Below are 22,958 nucleotides of genomic sequence, written 5' to 3'. Positions count from 1 at the left end.
ACTATGTACCATCCGAACTTAATCCAGCAGATCACACCACTAGGCCTATGTCTATAGGTTCCTTTACTAACTCTACTTGGCTTACAGGTCCAGAGTTTCTACTTGGAGAGGCAGACGAATGTGTACAGAAAGTTTTCAGCATCCAGGATCCGGATAATGATCCAGAAATCCGCACTGAAGTTAGTGCATTAGTAACTGGAACAAAGCAAACCACCAGCTTCAGTTGTCAGCGCTTTGAACGTTTCTCCAGTTGGATGAGACCCATCGAGAACGTCCCTGATGGGTGAACAGGACTGTATCTAGCTTCGCAGATCTTCTCCATTCCAAGTTGGAAAACAGGACTAATCTATGTTTGCATTCTAACATGTTTTTCTTTTACAGGTTGTTTATATTTTATGGACATTCGTCATAGTGAAATCCCCAAAGTGAATTTCAGACGGGGAGTGTGCTGTTCCTTTCATATTGAATTTCTGCACTGTATTATTTCTTGTTTTACCTATGTTGTTTAAGTCTATTGTTCTCTGCTGCCATCTGCTGGCCGGAATTCATATGCTGCACGCCTTCGTTCTTGTTAAATAAAGTTTTTTCTCTGGGCGTGGTTTAAGCAGCCTTGGGCCTGGTCACTTCCTGTAGCCTTTTTTAGTGCTGCATTTCTTTGTGACTGGAGACACACACCTTGGCTTGTGAAGGCATCAGTTTTTGACCAGCAGTTGCCTCAGCAGTTGCCTCAGCAGTTAGCCTCAGAAAAGACATCCACATCACAGCATCTACTGTATTCCATCACCGTATGTCACTGCTCTGGATCAAATAAACCCACGTTTGATTGCATCCTCATGTCTACGTCTGGATCCATCTAACCTGAGCATCTGCCGGTCCGGTCTGCTCCACTGCTTGGATACGAAGGTAGGCCAGTCACAAAGTCATTATCAGTTACACCTTCAATCGCCTTCATGTGGGGACAGAACACCAATATAGTCTGTGGGCATTCCATTGTATCATTCCCCTTGTCATTTCATAGAAACCAATGATAATCCCACTTAATCTCAATTTTAAATAATCACACTGAACTTGAAGAGTAAGTCTGCTAAAGATTTATTTGATATGTTAAATGGTTCAGGCTCCAAATCAAATTTTGCTTCCTATTATAGTCTATGGGCATTCCATTATGTCATTCACCTTTGCATTCTATAGAAAACAGCTATAATCCAAGGTAATTTTCATTTTAGAATATGCTACTCTACCCAGGGAACATTTGCGGTAGAGGTTAATTTCCTACATAACACAGATTTACCTGCAAATGAGCTCATAGTTTACTTCCCATTATAGTCTATGGGTATTCCATTGTGTCATTCCGCTTGTCATTTCATAGAAAATACATGCAAAATAGAGGGTGATTTTTGCCTTTATTACTATAACGTTTGGCTGATTTGAGGCCACATAATAATCTACCTATACACTCCATTTGCTGCACAGTTGTCCATTACCAGGGAGACTGTATAGGCGTATCGAGTATGGTATATTAGTGTGCCCTCTATGACTCCTCTATTTTGTCTGAATGACTGAGCCCAACTGAGGGGCTCTGTTGATATAATCTATTTGTCCCCTGACGAATCAGGTTGCACTGAGGAAACGCGTCGGGACGTTATTACCAGTTGAATATGCACATTCTTGGTATATCATGATTTTTTGATTTATATATTTCATCGTGTATGAATCTGCTTAGGCATTACAGGTGACGTTACATTGTGATTTCACCTGTTCTTGTTTCAGCACACTCACCTTTGCCAGCTTTCCCTTCCTTTCCCCTTGTGGTTAAGGATACCATCTATAGGACCATATTCTGGCTATCGGGCAAAGCTGGGCAGTCCACAACTAGGGAGGGTGCAAATAGGGATATAGTGGCAGATAGGAGGGAGGTTATAGTGAGAGACAGGGCTGCTTAGGGATATTGACCCAGCGCTGTGTCTTTCTACCTTGGTACCTGGCTACCCTTCACCCTATCTGATTACATTATTACTGTCCCTTTTTGGTCCCTTCCCATCTCCGCTCATTTTTTATAGGAGAATAGTGTAACTAGTGGCAACTATTTAGTATTGTCAAGTATAGTAGGGCCCATTATTTTATCTACAAACATTAATAAATGTTATGTTTTAAATTTAAATAAGCTACCCATTTAATGTGAAGTCTATTACTCATTTCATAGAAACCAATGATAATCCCACTTAATCTCAATTTTAAATAATCCCACTGAATTTGAAGAGTAAGCCTGCTAAAGATTTACTTGATATGTTAATGGTTCAGGCTCCAAATCAAATTTTGCCTGCCATTATAGTCTATGGGCATTCCATTATGTCACTCACCATTGCATTCTATAGAAAACGGTTATAATCCAAGGTAATTTTAATTTTAAAATATGCGACTCTACCCAGGGAACACTTGCAGCAAAGGTTAATTTCCTACATAACACAGATTTACCTGCAAATAAACTCATATTTTACTTCCCATTATAGTCTATGGGCATTCCATTGTGTCATTCACCTTCGTCATTCTGCAGAAAATAGTGATAATTCCACTTAATCTGAACATTAAATAATCCCACTGAATTTGGAGAGTAGGTCTGCTAAATAATTATTAGATATGTGAAATGGTTTTGTCTCTAATTCAAATATTACATTTCCATTATTCTCTATGGGCATTCCACTTTCCTGTTAAAGTCTATGGGCATTCCACTCTGTCATTCCTTTTAGTATGGCCCCCTGCAGGATCATATGTTGTGGCAGGGACTTGCTGTTCGGTTTGGAGCAACCAGCGGATACAGTACATACTCAGGTCAATGACTCAGCGGCACGGTATTGACTTGTAGGCTCTGCAATGTACGCCATCGGTCAGGTCTGTTCCCCTGCAGCACAGTATCGACTTGCAGGCTTTGATGTCCGCACCGCCGTGTTAGGGTTCATTTATACGTCCGTATGTGTTTTGCGGATCCGCAATCTGCGGATCCACAAAACAAGGACACCGGCAATGTGCGTTCCGCAAATGCGGATGTGGACAGCACATTTCAGCCCCATTAAAAATGAATGGGTCCTCACCAATTAAAAATTGAACGGATGCGGACCCATTTTGCCGACGTGTGAATGGACCCTTAGGGTTGTTCAGTTGGACAGGAACAGTGACTCTGAGCCTGGAGTATAGGGTATCTTGTGTATTGCTGTGTTTGTTACTACTGTTATTGCTGTGTTTATTACTACTGTTAGTGAAATTTCTGTTTTTGCACAAATGCTGGTGTCGGTATCGCTTTTCTTGTCTGTGACTTTGCTGTATCCTGGGGAGCCCTCCCCTGTTCACGGTCTTACACTTGCACACTATAGAAAAAGCACTAGCCTATGTGCACTCCCATGGTCCCAGCCACCAGAAAGGCCGACATTTTTCCCTATAGTGTGCAAGCACGACCACTGCTGCTGGATTGCAGGACGGTCGTAACCATAGAAACGAGCAGTGCATAATGTGATAGAAAAATTAATCCAGCCAGCAAAGGAAGCAATATTGGTAATAACAATACATTAGTAAGTGGCTTGTATTAACTTTCTCTACATGAGAAATGGCACTTGCTGAAGTGAGACAACCCCTTTAACTGTTGCAGACAACTGTATCACCATACTCAGAACGCTGATACAGTTGAATACTGCTGTAGGGCACATGAGCCATTAGCTTCCATGCCCACTCTTATAAGTTGTAGGCCTCACACAGGGTGTGCCAACTCATGCGGAGGCCTACAGAGGCCTGTGGAAGCATGGAGCGGGAGTCACCAGAGGGGGGCACTATAATAACTACTGAGGGCACTATAGGTTGTATTATAACTACTGGGGGCACTATAGGGGGTGTTAAAACTATTGGGGGACTGGGGCATTATAACTAATGTAAGCACAATATGAGGCATTATAACTACTGAGCGCAATATAGGTTGTATTATAACTACTGGGTATACTATAGAAGACATAACTACTGGTGGCACTATGAGGAATATTGTGATGGACTGAACCGTCACTGGGGCTGCTGGAGAAGCCTGAGGGCTAGCCTCCTTCCTACGGACTATGGACCCAAAACTATTGAGACCCCCCTCAGACCTCTTGGGGTTACAAGGAACTATTAACCCTGATTTATGTGTGGAGTTATAGGCCACATCTTTCCTATTGCTCATTAAAGGTGCAGGGTGGGAATCCCGCAACACAAAAAGGGTTTACTCTGCACTAAGACTCCCAATGAATGTGTTAATTTATTTGTCCCTTTGTTCTATTGTGTTAGTGATGGGATTAAGATAGCTGACTCTAGGAGTAGCCAACTCTGGTGTAGCAGAGTAGATCACCCTATGATACACTCAGGAGATAATCCCATCACATGTGTCTCCTCTCTCCCTATTCTTTCATTAAGACACTGTTCATGTTTGATTGAGTTATGTTGTTAGACTTCTTGAACTGTATATATACTGAGTTGGTCTTCAATAAAGTCAGTTCTTGATTTACTTTTCAACATTGGTTGCCTGATGATTGAAGAGTTTAGCGTTCTGTCCTCATATATTGGCTCTGTTCAATTATTAGGCAGGTTTGGGCTGAGGACACTACAATTTGGGTTCCAGTGGAGGGGAAGCTGTTTTCTGACAGAGGTACCCAGTCGGGGTACCAGGAGGTCCGTCCAAAATATGATAACTACTGAGGGCACTATAGGGGATGTTATAACTATTGGGGGTGCTATATGGGGTATTATAACTACTAGAGGCACTATAGGAGGCATTATAACTACTAGGAGCACTATAGGGGGCAATATAACTACTGAGGGCAGTATAACCACTGGGGATACTATAGGGAGCATAATAGCTAGTGAGGTCTCTATAGGGGGTAATATAACTATATGGGGCAGTATAGGGTATTATAAGTGCCGGAAATGCTATAGGTGGTGCTATAACTACTGGTGGCAATATAGGGGGATTATAACTACTGAGACACTATAGGTCAGTGATGTTGAACGTTTTAGAGGCAGAGTGTCCAAACTGCAACCCAAAACCCACTTAATTATAGCAAAATGCCAAAACGGCAACTTAATCTGAATAGTGAAAAATGCTGGTCAAGTTAAGCTATGGGGGGGGGGGGGGGGGGGCTTAACACAGGCCCCAGTAAAATAAATGCCCCAGTGGTGGCCCCCAGTATTAATAAGGCGCCATTAGTGGTCCCCAATATTAATAAGGTCTCTGTTAGTGGCCCCCCGTATTAATAAGGCCCCCATTAGTGTCCCCCAGTATTAATAATGCTCCAGTAGTGGGGGCAAAGAGTGTACTAATGAGCACTCCACAATGGAAGAGCTCATTAGTAATAGTGCACATGTGGCAACCATACATATGGCCCACAGAGAGGGCTCTGAGTGCCGCCTCTGGCACGCGTGCCATAGGTTCGCCACCACTGCTGTAGGTGATTCTATAACTACTTGGGACCTAAAAGGGGCATTATAATTACTGGGGCACTATAGGGGCAATATAATTACTGGGTGCACTGTAGGTGGCAATATAACTACTGGGGCAATATAGGGGGATAATAACTACTGGAGACATTGTTGGTGATGCAATAACTACTCGGGGTACTATAGGGGGTATTATAACTACTGAGTACTACAAGGAGCATTATAACGACTGGGGGCACTATAAGGGGCATTATAACAACTGGGGGCACTATAAGGGGCATTAAAATGACTAGGTGCACTGTAACAGAAACTTCAAATTACAAAAGCGCTAGTAAGCATGCAAAAAATTCTACACTGACAGTAAATCATGGTGCTACATGACATCAGTCAGTGATAGCAGTCATTTAAAATAAAAATAAAATCCATGGTGCTCACTATTAACAATAGCTACTTTATTTTTGTGCTTCATTGCAGGTAACACATGGGAAGCAAATACATGTAGATCAGCCAATGGCTGTTTTGTGTCCTCTGACACTTTCTCAAGGCCGAGCTACATGTGTTTGTCTCCTTTGTATTACCTGCAATGTGTTCATGGTGAGTGACATGGATTTCTCTTTATTTTGATGGTTATGTGTGTATGGCATATACAGTATATGATGTATTTTTATTTATGACTTCTTACAAATGTGTCATGACGCTGTATGTCTGCCTTTCCCTATTGAGTGGGGAACCTGTTGTTAAAATTTTTAATCCCACCCAAGGACTACAATTAAGAACTGAGCATCACTTCGAGGAATGGATCTTTGCTGGAGCTAACCCCCTGCAGCCCCCTGAAATGAATGGAGTGGCTGAATAGGCATGCGTGAGGCCATTCTATTCATTTCTATGGGAGTTCTGGAGATAGCCAAGTGCGGACCCCCACCAATCTAATAGTTTACCCCTTTAAGACTCTATGTTAGGCCATTCTTCTATGATTCCTACTACAAGTTTGTGAATTAATTGCCCACAGTCTGCAATGAAGGCCGATCTAGGTGTTACCAGTTTGGGGGGAGTGGCGGGGGGGGGGGGGGGCTGGAGTTCAAGGGTTCTGTCCCTGCACAGTCCTAAACTTCTAGGAGAAAAGGTGCAGCATAGAATCATAAGAAAAGATGCTCCAGAATTGTTCTTTGATGGAAAATGCAAGTTGATACTAAATCATACATGTATGGAGGGGTGACAGTTTGTCTATAAATGTACATATTGTGTACCTTAATTTATTGCACAAAGAGGAACTGGTGTATCCATACGCCAGTTTTGATCTCCCTGCACTGGTGTGAGATGCACTTAATTTATTAAAAGATAATGAATTTGTGTTATGAGAGGTGACAGAATCCCTTTAAACTATAACTTAAGTCAATTTCTGGCAAAAGTTATAGTAAATCAGGTGGGTCACACAAAGCCCCACCCTTTTCTTAGCACTTTGAAAAAGTGCTAAGACCCTTAAAAAGTCACAAATTCTGGTGTACATATGGCATGCGCCATATTTTGTGACTTTTTACACCACTATAGTGGCATAAACACCTTAGTAAATCTCCACATATGGTTTTTGTGATTTGTATATCCTGTAGTATTTATTTTGGCATTGAATAGTAATTATATTTTTACATTAGTGCTATGTTTTTGCTCTCAATAACAGTTATGGTGGCAGTACTTTCTGTATAGTAGTTTTTGGAACTGTATGACTTTTCATTTTAGAGGCATGTCAATGATATAACCATAACTTTACTATTTTGATTGTTTCAAAGGATATTATATGAGGGGATGAGAAAGGAGGGTTTGGATGAGAGAGCTATTATTTATACATCTTATGGTGGTATTATAGCACTATGTAGCGCTTGTACTTGCCACTCTATTGGAGATTATACTTTATACTGAAATTACATAAAGTGGTATTAAGGGCTTTTGTGCTTTTTGGATTAAGGATGAGAAAGAGGATATTGGAATGTGTGGCTGAAAGCTGAAGATAAAAAAAGGAGGACATATAGACTGATAATGAGAGAGAAGGACATGGAAACTGTGGATGAGAGATTGGGACATGGAAGATTAGAAGCAGACTGAGGAGGACTTAAAGGAGACTAAGATGGAGGAGAACAGCATTGTATTTCACTGTTCAGTAGCTTTCAGAGTTAAATGAATTTAGATTTTTGATGCAGGTACTGTGTTTAGAGACACACCTGGTTCTAGATCAAAATCACTGATGGAACTCACTAACCAAAACACTAAAGTGTGAATAAGGCATAAGAGACAACATTATACACTGTTTAGTAATTTTTGGAACTCACTGGGGGGCATTTATCAGCACTGTTGTTCCCATACACCAATCTTGATTTCCTGTGCTCTGGAGTAAGGTGTGCCAAATTTTTTAAGAGGCAGATGCATTTTTAATAAATCTGGTGCACCTCTGGCACTATGTGCAGCAGAAATTGGAATCTATGCCAGCTAGGTCTGGCGTAGACTACAGCTATAACTTACTCCAGTTTCCTGCGTATGTTAAAGTAAATCCAGAGGCCTGCGATGGGCCCTACCGTCTCCCTCTATGCACCTCCTTTTCCTCACCATTTTAAAAATATTGGTGGGAAGCTGAAAAAGTCACAAGTTATTGCGAGAATATGGCGAGCGGCATCACTTTCGTCTTTTTAGCGCCGCAGTAGTGTTGTAAGTACTTTGATAAATGCCCGTCAATGACTATTTAATAAAGATATTAAAAAACATTGCATGATGGATTCTTATTAATTATTAAAGAAGTCCAAATTTGTGATTTTAATTTAGAGATTGCAGATGACTATGTCAATTTTTAGCCTTAATGTTAGTCTTATTTCCTCTCGTTCGTAACATTGTTGTTATGACCCATAAGGAGACATGGGGAGGTTTGGCTGGCTATAAAAGGGTATGATGAGTAGGCCAGTTTATTTTTTTTATGATCATATGCACATATCTATGAGATTTTTCTGTCTATAAGACACTATTAGGTATTGTGAAATTTCTGTAATATTTAATGACTTATAGATACACAATCTAAGAAGTAAGAGTATGAGATAGGAGGCTTATAAGGCAGTGGAAGAGACAAGGGGTTATGGAAGAGAGGAAGTAGTAGGTGGTTGAAAGAAGAGGAGATGAAGGCTAAGTAGAAGAATGAAGGGGGAGGTAATGGAGGCTGAGATGAAGGATGAGAAAGGAGGAGTTATAAACTAAGAAGTGGAGAAGGTAAATAACGTAGAATAAGTGAGTATATTTCAGTATATTGGGCAGACTAGATGGGCCAAATGGTTCTTATCTGCCGACACATTCTATGTAGTATTCAATGTTTATTAGTTTTGGAACTCAGTGGGGAACATTTATCAACACTGTTGTTCCCATACACCAATCTTGATTTCCTGTGCTCTGAAATAAGGTGTGCTTATTTTTTTAAGAGGCAGATACATTTTTAATAAATCTGGTGCACCTCTGGCACTCCATGCAGCAGAAATTGAAATCTATGCCAGCTAGGTCTGGCGTAGAATTGAGCTATAACTCCCTCCAGTTTCCTGCGTTTGTTATAGTAAATCCAGAGGGCTGCGATGGGCCCTGACCTCTCCCTCTACGCACGTCCTTTTCCTTACCATTTTAAAAATATTGGTGGGAAGCTCAAAAACTCACAAATTATTGCGAGATTATGGCGAGTGCCATTACTTTCATCTTTTTATCACCGCAGTAGTGTTTTATGTACTTTGATAAATGCCCCTCAATGACGATTTAGTTTAGGTATTAAGTAATAAGTTAGCTATGTTTAAAATCTATTCTGTTGTAGCTATGTGTATAAAATATTTAGAAACCAAAAAAAAAATAATAATTCACTTACCAGTAATAGATTTACTTAGTCCCTTGATAGCAGCAGCAGCATGTGCTGCAGTCATGGGCCTATACAATAAAAATCATTGCATGATGGCTTCTTATTAATCATTAAAGAAGTCCAAATTTGTGATTTGAATTCAGAGATTGCAGATGACTATGTTAATTTTTACCCTTATGTTAGTCTGATTTCCTCTTGTTCTTAACATTGTTGTTGTGACCCATAAGGAGAGTAGGAGAGGTTTGGCTGGCTATGAAGGGGTATGATGAGGAGGCCATTTTTTTTCTAATTATTATATACACATGTTTATGCTATTTTTATTTTTCTGTCTATAAGTAACGTAGTAAGTAGTTATATTTAATGACTTAGAGATACACAGTCTGAGAAGGAAGAGTATGAGATAAGAGGCTTAGAAGGCAGTGGAAGAGACAAGGGGTTAACATGTTAAGGACCCAGGACAAGAATGCTCATCCTAAAGGGCCGGTACTTAGTGCCCCTGGATGAGAAGGAAGAGTATGACATGGGAGGCTTAGAAGGCAGTGGAAGAGACAAGGGGTTAAGGAAGAGAGGAAGTAGTAGATGGTTGAGAGAAAAGGACATGAAGGCTGATTAGGAGAATGAAGGGGGATGTAATGGAGGCTGGCAACATGTGCTTTGATCTGACAGGTTTCCTTGTGGAGCAATAGACGTTTGTGTTGTTTCTGATACAGGCCACACCTCTAACCTCCAGGTGTTGCTATTGTGATTATTTAACTTTCTTTATTTATAGCTGCTTCTCCCACAATTCTCCACAGAGATTTATAGCTTCAGTTTTATCTGGGGTCTGCTGGTGTTTGGTTCTCAACTGAGTTCCTGTTGCTGCCATAGCTACTGGAAAGTTAAGTGTTTCCTTTCCCTTTTGCATTTTGTTTTGGTTTATTTGTGTGTTGCTTTTCCCCTACCCTTAGTTGTAGGCCTGAGGGAGACTGCTTTTTATCCTTCCTTTCCGGACGAACAGGTAGTCTCAGTCCTGTCTCTATCGCCGGGGTCTTATTGGGTGAGTTAGGACTGTAGGTAGTCCTGCGTGAGAGCTCACCTGCCTTTGGGGTCTGTTCATACTGATAGCCAGTCAGGAGTATGGATTTGACTAGGAGGTGTCCCACACACAGGCGTGAAAGCATGACTGTGATGGCTTTCAAGTGCCCACAGCTTAAATGCTTGTTGATTGGCTGCGCTGCAGCCTTTCAACAAGCTTTATTTAAAGTACGAACAACGAACCCGGACACAGACTTTGTCGCCAAAATCAGGGTTCAGTACACCCAAATGTCTGGTACGGATTCACTCATCACTACTTCTCATAAGTCTTTGTGACTATGTGTTCACTTTAATGCTCACTGTTGTAATAGTGTAGTTAGTGACATCTAGTGGTAAGTGTTTTTTTTTTATTCTTTACTAGGAGCTTCTCTCTAACACCCCATCACCACCACCACCAAACACACACAATTTATTTTACATTTTCTGAAAATATTTTTCTCATGATCTTAAGCACATTTTGATTTAAAAGCTTATAATTAAATGAAAGATGTCAAAATATGATAGATGTATGATAGATATCTTAGTTTCTGGGGCCCAATGCAAAATCTGTAACCTACCATGTACCATTTAGAATGCTGACATAATGAGGGATATTTATTAAGACTGACATTTCCATACGCCAGTGTTGATCCCCTATGTGCCTGAGTGAGACAGAAGATGGCATATACTTCATTTATAACTTACACTGGTTTCTAGAGTAAGTTATAGGGTTCTGATGAACCCCTCTCACTAAGCCCTGTCCCTTTTCTCTTATGATGCAGATATGGCACAAATGCCTTGATAAATGCTCTCCAGTGTTGCAGAGGTTCCTTTGGCCCACCTCATGCACAAGGTTGCTGGTGAGACTCCTCCTATAGCAGTTATTTTTTATGGTTTTCTTTAGTTATTTGGTTAAGAACCTGCTCAGATCTGGAAATCCTCATTACCATCCTAATACAGCTACATTGGCTTTTATGAAGATAAAACTTTGGCACAGTAGAATCGAGCAGGGTCAATTTGCTCCAGCCATGATACAGACATGAAATTTGGCCATATTATGTTCATCTGAATCAGGTATTACCTTGCTTACTAGAGTTACCCAGGGTTATACGCCCTGCTGCGTATCTTCTGTTTTCTCTGGTCTCGCTGATGACTGAACCCCAATCACCACAACCCTTACCCACCAATTCAGGATCACCAAATAAAAGACAAACATTACCAAAAAGAGATGATGATGATGAATTGGCTTATAGGATTGAATCTGATTACTGTAGTGTTTAACTACCATAAGCCAAGATTCTTCCATATGGCACAGTACAAACTTGGTTCAGTGATACAGGTGAATCTTTGTATGTATGTGGTTCCTAGATAACATAGTCACTAGCATTTAGAATAAATATTGGAACATTTATCTGATAAGGACTACCTAACATTTCTACTCCATTTCTACTGTTTGGGCAATATAAACTATTGGGGACATTTATCAGGAGACAGTTTTTTTATTCAGTTGCCATAATTGCAAATGTTTGATAAATTTAGTGCATCTTTGCGTCACACATCTGTCTTGAAATGTTATTCCACTTTCTTAGCCACCCCTTCACTGGAGTAAGACTAACAATTTATACAACTTTTTGAAGAGTTCGAGTTAATACATCTGGAGTGAAACTAATTAACAAAGCTAACCATTCCAACTTTCTTACACACTTTTCAAAACTGGAGCCAATAGTGTAAAAATGCTAAATTCTGCTTACACCTAGTGGACATTTGTAATGTTGCACTGTTCCACTGCGTTCAGACTAAAGTTTTTTGGTAATCACCCCTACCCTTAGGTTTTCATTTTAGAGAAGTTGAATACCAAACTAGTAAAATTGAAATGTAATCAGGCGCACGCACAGATATCATAGGGCCCAATAGAAAAGCTTAGTATGCAGTAAGATTTTGTAGTTATAAATTTTTTAGAACTTTATAGGGGAGCTATGTTAAAGGGGTTCACTGGGTTATCCTATATTGATGACCTATCGTCTGGATAGGTCATCAATATCAGAACGCAGAGGTCCGACTCCCAGCACCCCAGCCAATCAGTTGTATGAGAAGACAGCGTGCGCAGTGTGCATGTGTTGTCTCCTCCTCACCGCTGCTATTTATGGCAAAACAGCAATGAACAGGAAGAGAGACAGGAGACGGCACGTGTGCACTGCGTGCATCATCTCCTCATACAGCTGATCTGCGGTGCCAGGTGTCGAACCCCCACCGATCTAATATTGATGACCTGTCCTGAGGATATGTCATCAATATAAGAGAGCCCAGAGAAACCCTTTAATACTGAGAGGTGTGAGAGTATGCATATACCAGATTTATCTGAAGGGTGCATACCATATCGATAAATCTCCTTATCTATCACATTTTTAAGTAGAAAATTTAAAACTTTTTTAATTAAAAAAGTTGCCCACACAAGTTACCCAACTTTTCTGTCGAAAAAAGTGGAACACATGCTTTACAAATATGGCGCTCATCCTGATCACCATATGACTGTTAGATATACAGTGCATTCAGAAAGTATTCAGACCCTTTCACTCTTTTCACATTTTTTATGTTGAGATCTTGTGCCAAAATAAAAAAAATCTAATTTTTCCCATCAATCTACACTCAGTACCCCATAATGAGTAAGTGAACACAGAATGTTTAAAATCTTTGCTAATTTATTGAAAAAGAAAAACTTTAATATCTTGCATTGACAACTATTCAGACCCTTTACTTAGTACTTAGTTGAAGCACCTTTGGCAGCAATTACAGCCTCCAGTCTTCTTGGGTATGACGCCACACCTGGATTTGGGGATTTTATGCCATTCTTCTTTGCAGATCCTCTCAAGCTCTGTCCAGTTGAATTGGGACTGTCGGTGGACAGCCATTTTCAGGTCTCTTCAGAAATTTTTAATTGAGTTGAAGTCAGGTCTCTGGCTGGACCACTCAAAGACATTCACAGAGTTCTCTCTAAGCCACTCCTGTGTTGTCTTGGCTGTGTGCTTAGGATCATTGTCTTGTTGGAAGGTGAACCCTCCAGTCTGAGGTCCAGAGCACACTGTATCGGTTTTCATTAAGAATATCTCTGAACTTTGCTCCATTAAAAGGATTGTCTCACTTCAGCAAATAGCATTTATTATGTAGAGGAAGTTAATATGAGCCACTTACTAATGGTCATAACCATGGAAATGAGCAGTGCATAATGTGATGGAAAAATGAATCCAGCCAGCAAAGGAAGCAATATGGATAATAACAATACATTAGTAAGTGGCTTGTATTAACTTTGTCTATATAATAAATGGTATTTGCTGAAGTAAGACAAACCCTTCAAGCTTTCCCTCAACTCTGACCAGTCTCCCTGTCCTCCACTGACACAACCGTAGACAGGGAAATGCACTCACACGGTGAGCCCTAACTGGAACCCAACCTGCTGTCCCTACCAATTTGCAGAGCAAGCCGTAAGTGGCGAGTCCACAAATGGTCAACCGCCTCTATGCTGGTAAGTGCAGTGAACCAAACCAAGCACCTGCGGTAAAAACTGCAGAAACCTGTTCACACAACAGAAAAACAAAACTGACAAACACACAGAAAAGGGTTCTACAGTAATGGGGAGTGGACTGATGGTGCTTGTATTTTTTTCTGGTCTAAATTGACGTCAGTATATACTACAACATTGCCTTCACCTCTCTTGTTAGATGTCACTAATTGTTGGTGATTTATACAGTACAGACCAAAAGTTTGGACACACCTTCTCATTCAAAGAGTTTTCTTTATTTTCATGACTATGAAAATTGTAGATTCACACTGAAGGCATCAAAACTATGAATTAACACATGTGGAATTATATACACAACAAACAAGTGTGAAACAACTGAAAATATGTCATATTCTAGGTTCTTCAAAGTAGCCACCTTTTGCTTTGATTACTGCTTTGCACACTCTTGGCATTCTCTTGAGGAGCTTCAAGAGGTAGTCCCCTGAAATGGTTTTCACTTCACAGGTGTGCCCTGTCAGGTTTAATAAGTGGGATTTCTTGCCTTATAAATGGGGTTGGGACCATCAGTTGCGTTGTGAAGTCAGGTGGATACACAGCTGATAGTCCTATTGAATAGACTGTTAGAATTTGTATTATGGCAAGAAAAAAGCAGCTAAGTAAAGAAAAACGAGTGGCCATCATTACTTTAAGAAATGAAGGTCAGTCAGTCAGCCGAAAAATTGGGAAAACTTTGAAAGTAAGGGCTATTTGACCATGAAGGAGAGTGATGGGGTGCTGTGCCAGATGACCTGGCCTCCACAGTCACCGGGCCTGAACCCAATCGAGATGGTTTGGGGTGAGCTGGACCGCATAGTGAAGGCAAAAGGGCCAACAAGTGCTAAGCATCTCTGGGAACTCCTTCAAGACTGTTGGAAGACCATTTCAGGGGACTACCTCTTGAAGCTCATCAAGAGAATGCCAAGAGTGTGCAAAGCAGTAATCAAAGCAAAAGGTGGCTACTTTGAAGAATCTAGAATATGACATATTTTCTGTTGTTTCACACTTGTTTGTTATGCATATAATTCCAGATGTGTTAATTCATAGTTTTGATGCCTTCATAGTCATGAAAATAAAGAAAACTCTTTGAATGAGAAGGTGTGTCCAAACTTTTGGTCTGTACTGTATATAGCTTCATTCACCTTTGATTCATTCACATTGTACGCCTTTATGTTCTTTGTGTGCCACACTTGTGGCGTCAGCAATACACACTGTCTTGGTGTCCGATTTCCTCTCTATTTATTAATTTTGTAATTATATTGATGCTGGTGAAAATATTTATTTATTTATTCATTCCTGCTGCTGACCGCACATTTGCACTTGCACTTTACTTCTTAGTCCACCAATAATGCACCACCAGCCCCAGTGCTTTTTTTTTTGTGTTTTTAACCTTGTGTTTTGTCAATCATGTGTATTATAGTGATTATAATAAAATTGTGTATGGTTTCATTATATCTTGTGTTGGTACATCATTTTATGTGATTCAGTGAGTATCCATATTTTTTTTTGGTTTGAATTCTACAAATCTTTATTATATTTTTTAACATACAAAAATAATTTTTACAATCTTTTAGTTTAACCACTTCAGCCCCCAGTGCTTAAACACCCTGAAAGACCAGGCCACTTTTTACACTTCTGACCTACACTACTTTCACCGTTTATTGCTCGGTCATGCAACTTACCACCCAAATGAATTTTACCTCCTTTTCTTCTCACTAATAGAGCTTTCATTTGGTGGTATTTCATTGCTGCTGACATTTTAACTTTTTTTGTTATTAATCGAAATTTTACGATTTTTTTGCAAAAAAATGACATTTTTCACGTTCAGTTGTAAAATTTTGCAAAAAAAACGAGATCCATATAGAAATTTTGCTCTAAATTTATTGTTCTACATGTCTTTGATAAAAAAAAAAATGTTTGGGTAAAAAAAAATGGTTTGGGTAAAAGTTATAGCGTTTACAAACTATGGTACAAAAATGTGAATTTCCGCTTTTTGAAGCAGCTCTGACTTTCTGAGCACCTGTCATGTTTCCTGAGGTTCTACAATGGCCAGACAGTACAAACACCCCACAAATGACCCCATTTCCGAAAGTACACACCCTAAGGTATTCGCTGATGGGCATAGTGAGTTCATAGAACTTTTTATTTTTTGTCACAAGTTAGCGGAAAATGATGATTTTTTTTTTTTTCTTACAAAGTCTCATATTCCACTAACTTGTGACAAAAAATAAAAACTTCTATGAACTCACTATGCCCATCACGAAATACCTTGGGGTCTCTTCTTTCCAAAATGGGGTCACTTGTGGGGCAGTTATACTGCCCTGGCATTTTAGGGGCCCAAATGTGTGGTAAGGAGTTTGAAATCAAATTCTGTAAAAAATGACCTGTGAAATCCGAAAGGTGCTCTTTGGAATATGGGCCCCTTTGCCCACCTAGGCTGCAAAAAAGTGTCACACATCTGGTATCTCCGTACTCAGGGGAAGGTGGGGAATGTGTTTTGGGGTGTCTTTTTACATATACCCATGCTGGGTGAGATAAATATCTTGGTCAAATGCGAACTTTGTATAAAAAAATGGGAAAAGTTGTCTTTTGCCAAGATATTTCTCTCACCCAGCATGGGTATATGTAAAATGACACCCCAAAACACATTCCCCACCTTCTCCTGAGTACGGCAATACCAGATGTGTGACACTTTTTTGCAGCCTAGGTGGGCAAAGGGGCCCATATTCCAAAGAGCACCTTTCGGATTTCACAGGTCATTTTTTACAGAATTTGATTTCAAACTCCCTACCACACATTTGGGCCCCTAGAATGCCAGGGCAGTATAACTACCCCACAAGTGACCCCATTTTGGAAAGAAGACACCCCAAGGTATTTTGTGAGGGGCATGGCAAGTTCCTAGAATTTTTTATTTTTTGTCACAAGTTAGTGGAAAATGATGATTTTTTTTTTATTTATTTTTTTCATACAAAGTCTCATATTCCACTAACTTGTGACAAAAAATAAAAACTTCCATGAACTCACTATGCCCATCAGCGAATACCTTGGGGTCTCTTCTTTCCAAAATGGGGTCACTTGTGGGGTAGTTATACTGCCCTGGCATTCTAGGGGCCCAAATGTGTGGTAAGGAGTTTGAAATCAAATTCTGTAAAAAATGACCTGTGAAATCCGAAAGGTGCTCTTTGGAATATGGGCCCCTTTGCCCACCTAGGCTGCAAAAAAGTGTCACACATCTGGTATTGCCGTACTCAGGAGAAGGTGGGGAATGTGTTTTGGGGTGTCATTTTACATATACCCATGCTGGGTGAGATAAATATCTTGGTCAAATGCCAACTTTGTATAAAAAAATGGGAAAAGTTGTCTTTTGCCAAGATATTTCTCTCACCCAGCATGGGTATATGTAAAATAACACCCCAAAACACATTCCCCACCTTCTCCTGAGTACGGAGATACCAGATGTGTGACACTTTTTTGCAGCCTAGGTGGGCAAAGGGGCCCATATTCCAAAGAGCACCTTTCGGATTTCACAGGTCATTTTTTACAGAATTTGATTTCAAACTCCTTACCACACATTTGGGCCCCTAGAATGCCAGGGCAGTATAACTACCCCACAAGTGACCCCATTTTGGAAAGAAGAGACCCCAAGGTATTCGCTGATGGGCATAGTGAGTTCATGGAAGTTTTTATTTTTTGTCACAAGTTAGTGGAATATGAGACTTTGTATGAAAAAAAAAAAAAAATCATCATTTTCCACTAACTTGTGACAAAAAATAAAAAATTCTAGGAACTCGCCATGCCCCTCACGGAATACCTTGGGGTGTCTTCTTTCCAAAATGGGGTCACTTGTGGGGTAGTTATACTGCCCTGGCATTTTCCAGGGGCCCTAATGTGTGGTAAGTAGGTAAATGACCTGTGAAATCCTAAAGGTGCTCTTTGGAATATGGGCCCCTTTGCCCACCTAGGCTGCAAAAAAGTGTCACACATGTGGTATCGCCGTATTCAGGAGAAGTTGGGGAATGTGTTTTGGGGTGTCATTTTACATATACCCTTGCTGGGTGAGAGAAATATCTTGGCAAAAGACAACTTTTCCCATTTTTTTATACAAAGTTGGCATTTGACCAAGATATTTCTCTCACCCAGCATGGGTATATGTAAAATGACACCCCAAAACACATTCCCCAACTTCTCCTGAGTACGGCGATACCAGATGTGTGACACTTTTTTGTAGCCTAGATGCGCAAAGGTGCCCAAATTCCTTTTAGGAGGGCATTTTTAGACATTTGGATACCAGACTTCTTCTCACGCTTTGGGGCCCCTAGAATGCCAGGGCAGTATAAATACCCCACATGTGACCCCATTTTGGAAAGAAGACACCCCAAGGTATTCAATGAGGGGCATGGCGCGTTCATAGAAATTTTTTTTTTTTGGCACAAGTTAGCGGAAATTGATATTTTTAATTTTGTTCTCACAAAGTCTCCCGTTCCGCTAACTTGGGACAAAAATTTCAATCTTTCATGGACTCAATATGGCCCTCACGGAATACCTGGGGGTGTCTTCTTTCCGAAATGGGGTCACATGTGGGGTATTTATACTGCCCTGGCATTCTAGGGGCCCTAAAGCGTGAGAAGAAGTCTGGAATATAAATGTCTAAAAAATTTTACGCATTTGGTTTCCGTGAGGGGTATGGTGAGTTCATGTGAGATTTTATTTTTTGACACAAGTTAGTGGAATATGAGACTTTGTAAGAAAAAAAAAAAAAAATTCCGCTAACTTGGGCCAAAAAAATGTCTGAATGGAGCCTTACAGAGGGGTGATCAATGACAGGGGGGTGATCAATGACAGGGGGAGTGATCAATGACAGGGGTGGTGATCAATGACAGGGGTGGTGATCAGGGAGTCTATATGGGGTGATCACCACAGTCATTGATCATGCCCCTGTAAGGCTTCATTCAGACGTCCGGATGTGTTTTGCGGATCGGATCCATCTATCAGTGCATCCGTAAAAATCATGCGGACATCTGAATGGAGCTTTACAGGGAGTTGATCAATGACAGGGGTGTGATCAATGACAGGTGGGTGATCAGGGAGTCTATATGGGGTGATAACCACAGTCATTGATCACGCCCCTGTAAGGCTTCATTCAGACGTCCGGATGCGTTTTGCGGATCGGATCCATCTATCAGTGCATCCGTAAAAATCATGCGGACATCTGAATGGAGCTTTACAGGGGGGTGATCAGGGAGTCTATATGGGGTGATCACCACAGTCATTGATCACGCCCCTGTAAGGCTTCATTCAGACGTCCGGATGCGTTTTGCGGATCGGATCCATCTATCAGTGCATCCGTAAAAATCATGCGGACATCTGAATGGAGCTTTACAGGGGGTTGATCAATGACAGGGGTGTAATCAATGACAGGGGGGTGATCAGGGAGTCTATATAGGGTGATCACCACAGTCATTGATCACGCCCCTGTAAGGCTTCATTCAGACGTCCGGATGCGTTTTGCGGATCGGATCCATCTATCAGTGCATCCGTAAAAATCATGCGGACATCTGAATGGAGCTTTACAGGGGGGTGATCAGGGAGTCTATATGGGGTGATCACCACAGTCATTGATCACGTCCCTGTAAGGCTTCATTCAGACGTCCGGATGCGTTTTGCGGATCGGATCCATCTATCAGTGCATCCGTAAAAATCATGCGGACATCTGAATGGAGCTTTACAGGGGGGTGATCAGGGAGTCTATATGGGGTGATCACCACAGTCATTGATCATGCCCCTGTAAGGCTTCATTCAGACGTCCGGATGCGTTTTGCGGATCCGATCCATCTATCAGTGCATCCGTAAAAATCATGCGGACATCTGAATGGAGCTTTACAGGGGGGTAATCAATGACAGGGGGGTGATCACCACAGTCATTGATCATGCCCCTGTAAGGCTTCATTCAGACGTCCGGATGCGTTTTGCGGATCGGATCCATCTATCAGTGCATCCGTAAAAATCATGCGGACATCTGAATGGAGCTTTACAGGGGGGTGATCAGGGAGTCTATATGGGGTGATCACCACAGTCATTGATCATGCCCCTGTAAGGCTTCATTCAGACGTCCGGATGCGTTTTGCGGATCCGATCCATCTATCAGTGCATCCGTAAAAATCATGCGGACATCTGAATGGAGCTTTACAGGGGGGTAATCAATGACAGGGGGGTGATCACCACAGTCATTGATCATGCCCCTGTAAGGCTTCATTCAGACGTCCGGATGCGTTTTGCGGATCGGATCCATCTATCAGTGCATCCGTAAAAATCATGCGGACATCTGAATGGAGCTTTACAGGGGGGTGATCAGGGAGTCTATATGGGGTGATCACCACAGTCATTGATCATGCCCCTGTAAGGCTTCATTCAGACGTCCGGATGCGTTTTGCGGATCGGATCCATCTATCAGTGCATCCGTAAAAATCATGCGGACATCTGAATGGAGCTTTACAGGGGGGTGATCAGGGAGTCTATATGGGGTGATCACCACAGTCATTGATCATGCCTCTGTAAGGCTTCATTCAGACGTCCGGATGCGTTTTGCGGATCGGATCCATCTATCAGTGCATCCGTAAAAATCATGCGGACATCTGAATGGAGCTTTACAGGGGGGTGATCAGGGAGTCTATATGGGGTGATCACCACAGTCATTGATCATGCCCCTGTAAGGCTTCATTCAGACGTCCGGATGCGTTTTGCGGATCCGATCCATCTATCAGTGCATCCGTAAAAATCATGCGGACATCTGAATGGAGCTTTACAGGGGGGTAATCAATGACAGGGGGGTGATCAGGGAGTCTATATGGGGTGATCACCACAGTCATTGATCATGCCCCTGTAAGGCTTCATTCAGACGTCCGGATGCGTTTTGCGGATCCGATCCATCTATCAGTGCATCCGTAAAAATCATGCGGACATCTGAATGGAGCTTTACAGGGGGGTAATCAATGACAGGGGGGTGATCAGGGAGTCTATATGGGGTGATCACCACAGTCATTGATCATGCCCCTGTAAGGCTTCATTCAGACGTCCGGATGCGTTTTGCGGATCCGATCCATCTATCAGTGGATCCGTAAAAATCATGCGGACGTCTGAATGGAGCTTTACAGGGGGTTGATCAATGACAGGGGGGTAATCAATGACAGGGGGGTGATCAGGGAGTCTATATGGGGTGATCAGGGGTGATCAGGGGCTAATAAGGGGTTAATAAGTGACGGGGGGGGTGTAGTGTAGTGTAGTGGTGCTTGGTGCTACTTTACTGAGCTACCTGTGTCCTCTGGTGGTCGATCCAAACAAAGGGGACCACCAGAGGACCAGGTAGCAGGTATATTAGACGCTGTTATCAAAACAGCGTCTAATATACCTGTTAGGGGTTAAAAAAAACACATCTCCAGCCTGCCAGCGAACGATCGCCGCTGGCAGGCTGGAGATCAACTCTCTTACCTTCCGTTCCTGTGAGCGCGCGCGCCTGTGTGCGCGCGTTCACAGGAAATCTCGGCCATCGCGAGATGACGCATATATGCGTGACTCTGCGCAGGGCTGCCACCTCCGGAACGCGATCCTGCGTTAGGCGGTCCGGAGGTGGTTAATAACATTTAATAATTCATGACATACCCCACCCTCCGCCCTTCTTTGTTCGCCGCTTCTCTCTAGAAGAGAGAGAGAAAAAAATAAAATAATAATAATAATTAAAATAAAATTTCACAAGCCACTCACTCCTCTCACCTCGCTCCTCTAATCATCCTCTCTCCCTCACCTCCGTCCCCCGGCCCCAACTCATAATAGTTCCCATCTTCTCAGAGAAAGTCACTATACCAACCATTTCTGCTATATTCTAGAAAATCTATATTTTTTCTTATTGTTTCCCAGATGAGCTTCCTCGCAAACAAGTGAAATTCTAATAAGCTTCTCCCATTCCTTGATTGTGGGTACAGCACTACCTCCCCAGTGTCGAATGATGCACTTCCTAGCTTGAAAAAGTAATTTGGAAACTATTTCTCGATGTTGAGGGATGTCCATTTTATCCATCACCCCCAATATACATATCTCAAATTGACTGGGGACTTTTATCCGATGGTATTGCTCTATTCTATCCCTAACCCTTTTCCAGAACTCTTGGGTGTTTAGACATGTCCAAAGTATATGAACATCATCAACCCCTATCTCCCCACACTTTAAACATCTAAAGACTTTAGGTTTATAGCACTTCATTAAAAACTGTTGTGCATTTTCATACGTATACAATATTATCTAATGACATTATAACCAAAATGAATGCTCATTGCCTTTAAGAGAAAATCAGCCTGAACCAAAGTTCTATTATGTGGCTGAGGAAGCCAAGATGAGTTCATTGCAAGTTCAGTTTATATAAAAATAAATTGTGAACATGAACGGACATTGTATTTAAAAGTTAGTGCTAAAGATATGGGTTTATCTATGGGGAGTAAACTAACTTCCTCAGACATGTCTGTCTGAAGGGAACAATGTTGTTTCATAGACAAGCCATGATGTGATAAGGATTCATATCCTTGAGGCACACCTGCTGTATGAGGTTCAATTTATATATTCATAATTATATTATATATATCTCTGTATGGTATATTTAGTTTACAACATATTTTAATCAATAATTCATATAATGTGTTATCTATGTGTAACAATGTATCGATTTATATATATATATATATATATATATATATATATATGTTATACCATGTATTTATTATTTAGAATGTATTGTAGAAGGTACAGAAACATTGAAGTAAGTTTATGTTAATTGGATTTCTGAGAAGAGTAAATGTTATTTCAAAACAATAGTTATTCATGGATGTAGATGGAAGTGAAATGTACAAGTTCCAATGCCAAGCATCAAAGCCGTTATATACAATTTTATCAAGTTAACGTATATTTCAAAAAGATAGGAGAAGACAGCCAACTCCAACAAGTCCAGGATATAGGTAATTAAAAGTGTCAGGAAAAGACCTTCCTCAATGA

This window comes from Bufo bufo, chromosome 2, assembly GCF_905171765.1.
Source record: "Bufo bufo chromosome 2, aBufBuf1.1, whole genome shotgun sequence".
NCBI classification, from domain to species: domain Eukaryota; kingdom Metazoa; phylum Chordata; class Amphibia; order Anura; family Bufonidae; genus Bufo; species Bufo bufo.
The sequence above is the reverse complement of the archived record's forward strand: the minus strand, read 5'-3'. Positions refer to the sequence as shown.